A 10,253-nucleotide genomic window follows, 5' to 3' on the forward strand; every position below is an offset into this window, starting at 1 on the left:
ACCATTAATAACGGAATATTGCAATAAAGTATACCTATTCTTTCCTGGAAATTACAAACAAGAGGTATGGTAACTCGGCCTTCGAATACGCGGATTCTGAACGAATGTAGGACAAATACTTGGTTTTATATTGCAAAATATAATATATAATATGCTGCTATATGAAGTGGATAAAACCAAGCAAAACTATCTAATTTCGAAACATTTGCTAAGGAGTTCAACTATGCCATTTGGAGCACTGTTAGCTCTATGTATAGGCACAGAATAATAACTAGTAGCTAGGTATAGGTATTAATTCAGCAGTTTAAGCTTACTTAAGGCCGTATAACGTATTAGTGTATAATCTATGGCCTCGTAATAAAATATGCCGTGCAACTGGAATAATGAAATTTAAAATGATTGTTTAGGTACTCTTTCGGTTTACTGTTTAATGTGTCTTAGAGTGGATCTGGCGGGATCAATAGATTGTGTGGGGTGTCCCTAAGTCACATAAAACTGAAAGAGTAGAAGAAATTCGATTGCTAAGGCGCGGACCCGGACGGGATCATGGGATCACGAGTGGCAGAGGCCTGCACGTCAAAGCGAAAGACGCGGGTTTGAAGCCCGCATCGTGATCGATTTTTTTCTATTCTTTTAATATTTCGCAATGAATGTTTTATTTGTCTGCTCAATGTCCACATTTTTAAGTGGGAAACGAGCACGCTTCCTTACGAATTAGGCAAGCTCGCCTCGCACCATGGAAGACCGAAGGAACAACACTTCTACAGAAGATCGCGATCGGCGACTTAACTCGATCCTTTTTTACTCGATTTTAACCCACTTAGGACAGATTTAAATCAAATTTTCTACATATATTTATCAAGGCCGATACAATCATTTCTTGAGTTCTCAAATTTTTTGTATTTTTTTATTATTTTTATTTCTTCGACTCTGAATTATTAAGCGACTTACGGTACTAAAGCCTACAAACCAGCTTGCAACGTCTTAGTCGTTCAACAGGGAAACGAAGCGAAGACGTGTCAAGTAAAATATTCGTTTTCTACAGCGTAGCGAAGCGAAGGCGTGATTTCTACAACAGTATCATTAAAACAATGTATTAGATCACAAACATGCAACACATTACGTCACTGTTACGTATCGTGATGAAGTATTTAATATTTTATTAGGAAAGTGAAATCACTGGGACCGGTTATAACTATTAGCCAATTTAGTGATGTGCTTGTGTCGATAAATTTTGGATAATTTTATTATTTCCTAGTTAATTTTGTACTGTTTTATACATCAATGCAGAATGTATATTATTGAAGTTAGTTAAAAGAGTGTAAAATTAGGTAAAATATTGGGGATTACGTGCGTTTTGAACAAAACACAGCCAATGCAAAAGTTTATTATAAATTCTGATGACTTGATTTGGCGTCTGGAATTACATATACCAAGTAATAATGGATTCGAAGTATAACGCAAGGACAAACTTGCAAACTAGAACTTTCTTCTCCACTTATAATATACAGGGTGTCCCAGCAACGGTATACTAAGCCCCAAGGAGGTTATAGTTTTGCATACGCTGAGTACGTTAAAAATACTTATAAAATTCCAGACGAATTTTTTTGACATATAGATGAATTCTTAAAACTCAATGTGTACACCCCTAACAAGCAACCCGCTCAACTTTGCCACCCGCACGTGAGCTATCGTTTAAGATTATGTTTTCATAGACGAAATGCTCACATAAGCGAAGCGGTATATGCCGGCTGCGCGAAGCTAGAGAAGAAAACATGGATTTCCAGGAAAAATTAAGCAAAAAATTTTTGGCGTAATTTTGTTGTTTAAGTATTTTTTTCGTGATCAGTGTATGCAAACCTACAAGTCCCTTCGCGCTTAGTATACCAATAGTGGGACACCCTGTATGTGTATCAAAAATTTATTCAACTGTTGTATGTTGTAAAGAAGCGCCCTCATTTTGTATTAAAATAGCATTTCGACACGAACGTTGTTCTATTGCGACATTACATGTTACATTCTGAATGCAGTCGTGCTTCTGGCGGGAAATTGTTATCTAATGCTAGTACGTTTGATAAGAATGAATATATCTTCTACCTTTTAATAATTACTGCATATTTGTTTTAATTATTTTTCCTTTAGATTTTATACTACAGAACCTACTCCCGCCTTCACTCTGTGGGATCGTAGGTATGATGAAATTTCTTTAAATACATCGTCGCGAGTAGTATTGGACTTAAATCGTAACAAACATATTATATTGATCTCTGTTTTTTAGACAAAATAAATTTATAAGATTATTTTTAAGTTTAAGTGACCTTTCTTGGCAATATTCAAAGATAACGAAAATCGTCGCCTTACTCCGTGACGTGACGGTATTGCCATGATGCAACCTTGAAATTTTACTCTCAACGCGCTAAAAGAAGGTTCACTTTAATAAGAAAACAATAAAAAGTAATAATGGCCCATGAGGGGATCGAACCCGCGACCTTCGCGTTATTAGCACGACGCTCTAACCAACTGAGCTAATGGGCCAATGACGTTCAAATCGAATTTATTTATCAGACAAAATATATCATTAGTTTATTTATCTTTATTAATTACACTGATTATTATAAAGATTATAATTAAGACATTCTAGACCTTTTGTGACGTAAAATCTTGAAACATATATTTTATAATATTATCCATTTAAGTATAGGGATGCTATAAACTAACATAAAATCTTATATATAAAAATGAATCGCAAAATGTGTTGGTAAGCGCATAACTCGAGAACGGCTGAACCGATTTCGATAATTCTTTTTTTATTATATTCCTTGAAGTACGAGGATGGTTTTTATATAGAGAAAACGTAAATATGTACCACGGGCGAAGCCGGGGCGGACCGCTAGTAAAGAATAAAAATGAACATTAATTACATGGGGAATTCCGACAAGAAACTAAATTTAAAATTTTGCATTGCAAGCAATTAAGCAATTAATTTAATTAAATTTAAATCTTGAAAATCAAATCATTTATTTCACCTCACAATTCTCACGCACAAATTAATCTACATGCATACAAAATTATATATTATACTTTATAATATATGTATTCATTAAATAATAAAGATTTCCTTGTAAAAACTTGTAATCATCCACTCAAAAATAGCGTGATTGTCATAAAGAAACATAAATCTAGTCTTTCCAGATACGACATTCAAATTAATTAAATATTTTGATGGAACCTTGTTCAGCAAACAATTTTTTTAATAACTTTTTTTTTAATAACTTTTTGTTTCTTTAAAGCAAGTGTTTTTTTGCAATTACAAGGTCCTACATAGTTTTAGCACGCGAATTTACTTGTATATAAAAGTAGTAAGAATAAAAAATTAAGCCGACGCAAAAGTAAATCAAACGTTTTATTTATTTAAATACTATTAGAAGCAATACTAAACTAAAAATACATATTATTTTTTGAGAAATGCATTACTTTTGTATTGTAAAAAGCACTTATAACAAAACTATTTAATGAATCTTTAATTTTTCTGCCATTCTTTATCAAAAAAGTTGTCAACTATCGATAAGATTTCATCGACAAAGCGCATCACTATCGCATAATCATCGAACTTTGCACCGCTATCTTACCAGTATTTGTTTACAAACGAACAGTGCGCGCGTGATTGTGTGCTTATATTTAATTGTTTATTGTTTACAATGGAAACATGCTTCGATGGTGAGTGAATACGATAGATTTGTATCGATATTTTCGTAGGGATGACCCATTAATTTATGGAAAGTGATGATTATACATAAATATAATATAGGTAATCATAATTGTACGTCAAATGTCAATGGTTTTCGAAACACGTCAATAGTTTTTACTTTTTGTGTATGTAAATTAGTTTTAATTTATTAAAATAAAAGATGACTTTTAAATTAGAATTGCTTCATTTTTAACATCTATAATAAAATGTAATTTAAAATCCATATGTTATCTATGACAACCGAATTTACCCCAACAAATAGAAAACGATTCTTCGTAATAATTTAAATTACAGGCATTTAATTATTTTGTTTATGTAAACTACGTACTTAGTTACAAATTTTTATCTAAGAAAACTACAAAATTTTATGTACACACACACAGTAAGTAATCCATAATTCAAACATTGAGATAATATTACTACGTATGGAGGAGACACCACGAACAAAATCTGTGCGCCATTTTTTGCTGTAACTAAGTTTTAAAAATTATTATCTATATAAATTTATAAAGAATAGAAAAAATTCGATCACGAGTCCCGACTCGAACCGCATCCTTTCGCGCCATTCCGGGGCGGATGCCTGACCAACTCAGCCACTCGTGACCCGCCAGAGCAATCGAATTTATTCTATTCTTTCAGTTTTATGTGTCTGAAGGGACACACCGCGCGCCATCTATCATATTATCATCATCTCGATGCAAGTTTTTCCTTTGCACTTTTCCGTTATTTGTATTATTTGTGCAATATCGTAACACACACGAAGGCATATTTGATGCGTTTCACTTTAAAACAAATAAAAAATGAGCGTGCAGTTACGCCAAATGGCGTATGTTGAGCGGAACATAAGTGATGTAGGCGGTGTGAGGTGTCGTCTCCATATGTCGTATATCTCAATGTATTCAATTAATGATTTTTTTTTGCGCATTAATACTTATGGTCATTAATATGCAAATTATATACATTAGTTGATATTTAATGGGAATTATTAGAAATAATGTGATGCTTACGCGGAATTTGACTCATTAAAAAAAACAAAATTCAATGGTAAATAATAATACCTTCGTGGTAAACAAAACGCCGTAAAATTAATCTTTAACAAGATCACTTCACAATAATCATAAATAATAAAATCAAATAAATTCTATCTTGATTTTTTTGCAAACTTATTCCATAAATATTTAATAATAACCATAAAATAATAATTAAATTACTCATGTAAAAAAAAATTGGCGGGAAAAATCCGCCATTTTTTTTCATTTGACAGATCTGATGTCGTTTTACAATTTTACGATGATTAACGACATCTCATAAAGTATAAGATCCCACCGCAGGATTAGTGCGTTCATAGTTTTTTTTTTGCTAAAACCAAAATTTTATGTACATATATTTATAATTAGTAGAATATATTATATTGACTGGGTAGCCAGTCAAAATGTGGCCGCCGGTAAAGAAACAAAATTAAACATGGATTTTTTCAGTAAAGCCTGGCGCCATCATTTTTGTTCTGGAAGCACTCGGAAGTTAAAAACTGTTCTTACAGTAGTAACAAGTTGTTTATTTAAGGGTACATATACCTATACATATAGATATTTCGACCATGAACGGGTGTATTAACCGTGGTCATACAGTGACATTTCGTTCTTCATAAAATACCTAAAGGTTCAGGGTTTTTAACCGCTGCCGGTTTATGATGGGCACAGGCTTTTTTCTTTGTTCTTTTTTAGTTTATTTATGTACTAGCTTATTGCCCGCGGCTTCGCTCGCTTCGTCTAAAACCTAATTTTATATGTTCTAAATCCTTCGGTCTATCTATTTAAAAAAATCTTATCAAAATCCGTTGCGTCTTTTAAAAGATTTAAGCATACACAAGGACGGACAGACAGCGACAGCGACTTTATTTGATACTTTAGTTTTTGTAGTGATGAAACTGTATTAACCCTTAATTTGGCACCGATAAAAATATTCAAAATATATGAAATTGACAATTTTGTGGTTTCAGGAGTATGTCATAAAGTTCTTGAAAAATGAAAAAAAAAATCTACCATTGCCCACTGCTGGGAAAACTGGTGTCCGTCACAGCGGACACTGCCAAATTACGGAAAATAAAAACACAGTTAATTTTATTTTTTTTACTAAAGAAAAATACAGAAATGAACCTTTTAGAATTATTTGATACCGAAGTACAGTTTATTTTATATGGAAATTAAAAAAAAAACAATTCATGTTTATTTTGTATGAAAATTAAAAAAGTAGTCTAAATTCTTCTTCTGTTAGTTCTATTAACTTGCCGGTTTTTTGAACTGAATATAAGTTTGTCTGCTCTACGAAACTAGTAAAAATATCTTGAGAAAAAAAGGTGAAAGAAACTCAAAGGTGAATCATCTTCTGGCATGTCTATGTAATCATCCTCCTCACCTTCTTCTATTGTCGCTTGGTGACGGAATTGAGTTACTCTCCAATAATAATTGTAAGTCAGCTGAAAGTTGTTTTTTTTTGGTCTTTTGGCTTTGACTGTGGGTGGTTTCTTAGTACTTATTTTTCGGGGTGCTAATCAAGAAGCTATTGGTGTTATAGGCGATGCAGGCAATCTAGGAATAGCAGATAGGGATAGAACATTTTAATAAAAAGACTCGCCAATTTACGCACGAAAGACTCTGGTCATCAGCAGGTCTATCAGAATCTTCGGAGTGTAATTCTTCATCGTCGGATATATTTATTGTTACGTTAGCAAGGGAATATGGTGCAGGAGAAAACAAGGGGTGGAAGAATTATTTAGTACTTGCATCATGCCATTCAGTTTCCGAATCTGATATTTCGCTAGCATCGGAAGGTGCATGTTCATTCGGCACTAAAGTAATAATTTTACTTGCGCGGTTAGGCTGTTGGCAAAGAAAAAAAATCCAAACTCAGAACCATAACCAAACAAGCAGAAGCACCCACATTTTGGCGGTGTCCGCCGCAGCGGACATAGTAATAAAGTGGTACTTTTCTATACAATTAGCAATGTCCGCTGTGACGGACAAAACATTTTGGTTACAAATAAACACCATAAAAATGTAATAAAGTGTGTATGTTTTTGTAAATAATGATTGAAATGTTTATTATCTAATAAATAAATATATAATTCAATTAATTTTTCCACAAAAAATAAGAAAAATAGGTATAAATACCTTGAGCAAAACAGGTGGCTGCATTTTCGCAGACATTTTACGTCCCAATTGACATATGCAATGTTGTCACAATCATTACTTAATTTTTTACTATTTGTTTATGGTATAAATAAACATTTAATCGATTAGAAATCGATGAACATGAAATAAAAACTTGGCAGGATTTATTTTAAATAAGTGTCCGTCACACCGGACTATACCAAATTAAGGGTTAAAAAGGTTACAAGGGTAACAGGATATAGGGCCATTTTTATTTACATTTCTGATTTCCGGTACGTTCAGGAAGTTACATACTGACCAGTATTTAAAAATTGTAGTCTAATATCTAATATTCTAATGCGAAAGTTTGTAAGGATGTATGAATGTATGGATGTATGGATGTATGGATGTTTGTTACTCTTTCACGTAAAAACTACTGAACCGATTACAATGAAATTTAGCACACATATAGAGGGTAACTTGGATTAACACATAGGATAGTTTTTATCCCGGAAATCCCACGGGAACGGGAACTATGCGGGTTTTCCTTTGCAAACGCGGGCGAAGCCGCGGGCGGAAATCTAGTTGTATATATAAGTATCTACTTATGGATGGTTTTGGATATGTTATTTTACATTTATAAATGCGAAAGTATCTCTGTCTGTCTGACTCTTTTTCATGCCTAAACAACTGAACAGATTTGGATGAAATTTGGTACAGGTATATAGTATATTATATGTGGTACGAACATAGCTTGCCACTTAGTTCTGTAGGTATGTACTACCATATAGAAGCACTATGTAGTAGTTTAGTATTATAGTCGAGCCAATTTAATAGGCAACATTTGACGTCTATCAATTTTATCTTCGAAGAGAGGTAACCTGCTTAAAAACATCGATTAAAGTGAATTAATCGATACAGATTTGAAACATTTGTCAATCGAATTTATTAATTTATGGTGATTTTTATTCACAAGTAATCAATGCATTCGATTCTAGATGTCAGTTTTCGATTTTTAGAGTAACGTCTCTGGTATTTAAAAAGAAAAAAGGTTTGTTGACAAAAAATTGTAGCGATGTCAGTTCTTCAATTCAGTAATTGTTTATTATGTTTAGAATGGTTTATCAGTAAAATGAAATCTTAAAATTACTTGTATCGGTCATTATTATTATAAATATGTGGTCGTAATTGAAAAAAGTTAAGCAAATGTGCAGTTCTAACAAAACGAAATATCATGTTATTCTATGTTGTCGTTACTAGGTTACGTTGTTGAATTTTGTTGAACTGTCAAATGTTGCCTATTAAAATGGCTCTACTATAACTGTATTTCAGTGTCCTTTTAAGTTTTAGCGCTCTAAATTTTAAACCCTTAAGCCGTAACAGCTAAATTGTATTATTTGTATTATTTCCAACATTTTCATATCTATACTAATATTATAAAGCTGAAGAGTTTGTTTGTTTGTTTGTTTGTTTGAACGCGCTAATCTCGGGAACTACTGGTCCGATTTGAAAACTTCTTTCGGTGTTAGATAGCTCATTTATCGAGGAAGGCTATAGGCTATAAAGTATAAACCATCACGCTACGACCAACAGGAGAGGAGTCACGGGAGTGAAACCGCGCGGAGCGGCTAGTTATAACTATAGTTACTTAGTTGTTAACTTGGAAAAATATAAGAAATAATTATTGCGGTTTGCAATTAAGATGTTATTTTTGCATTGAATTTAATTGCTTTTAAATTACCATGAAGAAAAACAACATTAACTTTTATAATGTTTTAATTATTTTACTAGCTTTTTTTCACAATAAAAGGTAGCCTTTGTTCTTTCTATGGTTACCCATATATAGGTATAGTAAATGGATGAACCGATTTTGATGAAATTTGGCACAGACAATCTTTACTGTGCCAAATTTCATCAATCTCTTGTAAAAAAATTCTCCCTTTGCATGCATTGATTTTAAATTTTAGAAGAGTAAACTGTAATTCTCGAATCTCGAGGAAAGTGTTTTGTTCTAGAGTTTATGTAGAGTTTAAAAGTGGGCAAAATAAGGGTTTATAAATAAATTGCTGAACCAATTTTGATAAATTCTTAAATATAAGATAGATAAAAAAACTTTGAGACTGTGCAAAATAAATTGTAATTTTGTTTCGAAAGAGCGTATTTAGGCAGATAGATGTTGACTAAATAAATATTATTGTCGAAGGATTTGTTTACAAAAATAATGAACCGTTATCAATAATATTATATCAATGTTATCAGGGCATTGACCTTTCGATTGTTTATTATAAACGGATAAATTCGATTAGCATAATATTGCATTTGATCAAAACAATTCAATCTATACTTATATTAAATAAAGCTGAGGAGTTTGTTTGTTTGTTTATTTGAACGCGCTAATCTCAGGACTACTGGTCCGATTTGAAAAATTCTTTCGGTGTTAGCCCATTTATCGAGGAAGGCTATTAGGCTATACATATATCATCACGCAAAGACCAACAGGAGCGGAGCTATTTGATAAAAATAATAAATATGTACATCTCATCTGGTTATCAGATCGGTGAAGGTCAGTCCTTCACCGGCTCTTAGACAGTGCGCGCACGAGCAACTTTGTTTCCGCAACTATTTTGTCTCCGCAACTATTTTGTCTCTCCCACCTATGGGCTAGTATATGAAAGTGCGCGCACGTAGCGACGCAACTCCCCATACAAATTGATGGGAGAGACAAAATAGTTGCGGAGACAAAGTTGCTCGTGCGCGCACTTTCATTTATTTGCACATCCAGCTAGTAAAATTAATTTTTATATTCCACATTCAACACATTTTAAGAAAGTTTATCATTATTGTATTTAATTTATTTAATTTAATATTTTCAGATTCTTTATTGGAACAGCATCTCAGCAGCTTAGAAGAGATGTTTACAGATTTTGACAGATGGGTTGAGAAGTTTGACAGATACATCAAAAAACGGTAAAAACCTGTTTTTTTTTTCTGAACAACAGTTTTGTAATAATATTATTCATCATCACTCTTATTCAGTGTTTATCAAAATTCTCACTTGTTCTTTCTCTGTCATAAGTGATTACATTAAAATGATGTCAACTTTGACGTTTTTCAGTGTATCTATACTAACTAATACATATTATAAACCTGAAGAGTTTGTTTGTTTGAACGCACTAATCACGGGAACTACTGGTCCGATTTGAAAAATTCTTTCGGTGTTAGATAGCCCATTTATCGAGGAAGGTTATAGGCTATAGTATTTCATCACGCTATGGACAACAGGAGTGGAGCCACGGGGGTGAAACCGCGCGGAGCAGCTAGTTATTAATATCTATAAGTTAATATGTAGTTAAAAA

The 10,253-nt window shown here is 32.7% G+C and overlaps 1 non-coding gene across 1 annotated transcript; it reads right to left on the minus strand.

The window, feature by feature from the left end:
- Positions 1-2,461: 2,461 nt before the first annotated feature.
- On the minus strand, positions 2,462-2,535 carry TRNAI-AAU (transfer RNA isoleucine (anticodon AAU)). Its single transcript has one exon. It is a non-coding gene; the product is annotated as a tRNA-Ile (tRNA).
- Between the last annotated feature and the right edge of the window lie 7,718 nt (positions 2,536-10,253).

Source organism: Colias philodice, chromosome 29 (assembly GCF_061535455.1).
Source record: "Colias philodice isolate Cphi_HAF_F1 chromosome 29, ilColPhil1 Martin Lab GWU primary, whole genome shotgun sequence".
Lineage (NCBI taxonomy): Eukaryota > Metazoa > Arthropoda > Insecta > Lepidoptera > Pieridae > Colias > Colias philodice.